Source organism: Mandrillus leucophaeus, unplaced genomic scaffold, assembly GCF_000951045.1.
Source record: "Mandrillus leucophaeus isolate KB7577 unplaced genomic scaffold, Mleu.le_1.0 Scaffold13, whole genome shotgun sequence".
Classification (NCBI taxonomy): domain Eukaryota; kingdom Metazoa; phylum Chordata; class Mammalia; order Primates; family Cercopithecidae; genus Mandrillus; species Mandrillus leucophaeus.
Window position 1 is genome coordinate 3,147,205 of NW_012101254.1, and position 1,518 is coordinate 3,148,722.

Sequence of the window (1,518 nt, forward strand, 5' to 3'; positions counted from 1 at the left end):
CAAACGATTCATCTACCTCAGCCTCCCAAAGCGCTGGGATTACAGGCTGGGTACAGTGGCTCACACCTGCTTTACCTTTTCAATGTGAAAAATAATAAAAATCACAAGACAAATCCTAGCTGCCTGCAGACTGGCTGTCCCTTAAGGCAACTTGGCTCAGACAGGAAGACACGGAAGGCCAAGGAGCTGCTCTGTTTCCCGGAGGGGACACAGGCAGTGACTCTGGAGATAGCTGTCAATCACCCGGGCTGGCACCGCACAGGAGGAAGTGCAGTGTCCCTGTCTCTCTGCCCCTTCCCCGGCTGTCTCTGTTTCGGTGTGAGGCTGGCTTCCGGGAGGCCGGTTCAGCAGGTCTGTTACCATAACGCCTTCTGTCTAGTTTTCTCCTAAGTGAGCCACTCCCTGACCGTGACATCAAACATCACCCTCGCTTTCCTGAAAACCCCGGGGGGAACTGTGTCTAGAGGCACCCTCGCTGCCCATCTGTACCATATCCACTGTCCCTGGAGAGGCGGGGGACCCTGCGTGGCCCTCCCTAGAGTGTGACTCTTGCTGTAGAAACCCCTGGTCAAGGTGTTTGCTCGCAGCTGCAGAGGGAATTGGGGCCCACCCAGTCATTCCAGGCACTGCATGGTTGTCGCTTGGGACACCAGCTGTCCCCGTTTCTCAGTAGAACACATTATGCTCCTATAAGATGTCCCTTCTCTATAAGGTCACACATAATAAATTCCTGGAACCCGAAGTCAGGAAAAAGCTGATTTCTTCAAATGAACTGGTACATTTCCATTTGTATCATTTGCCCCCTGGTTTGGAAGAACGTCTATTATCAAACATGTGCCTGAGACCGACCCAACTTAACTCTTTCTAATAAATTATTTTCTCGGGGTTTACACCAAGGAATGGGATTATTCAGTCAAAAACTAGAAACACGTTTAGGTTTCTTGGCTCACACAGCAGTGTACCCTCCAAAAGGCTGCCACCTGTAGTTAGAGACATTTGCAAGGGATAAATGCGTCTGCTTTCTTGTCATCAGCTCTTTTTCCATTTTCCTCTGATTTTTAAAATCTTACTCATGAATAAAGCTAAATTTAACTAGAGAGCAGCAAGCAAGTGTCCAGACACAAAAAGCATCCTCAGGTCACTGCTGTGAGCCAGGTTATCATTCACCTCCGAAGCACCTGCCTTCAGAGCCATTGTCACACCTAATGGATAATTCCTGACTCGACGCTCTGACTTTGGTCATAAGAAACTCCTGAAGAACAACTGGACACAGGCCCTTATTTATTTCCCATTAAAGGAGCCCAAAGGTCTCTACAGGGGAAGAGAATTCCAGGTCTTAAGTTGGGGCAGGACAGTAGCTCAACATTTCCTCTTAATGGTAAAACATGTTTTTCTTGTGGGAACTTTTAGGAAAACCTTGACACCTGCTCTGTAAGGTCAGGTGGCAGCCAGTGCCCACTTTCTCAGCATTTGCCCACGGAAGGATCTCCAGTGGCCCCTGGGTCTCTACAGAGCATT

General features: G+C 48.9%; 1 protein-coding gene across 1 annotated transcript in view; it reads right to left on the reverse strand.

The window, feature by feature from the left end:
- The window catches only part of PLB1 (phospholipase B1), a 156,858-nt gene that overhangs the window by 114,598 nt on the left and 40,742 nt on the right, over positions 1-1,518 (reverse strand). The gene's annotated exons all lie outside the window — the stretch shown is intronic.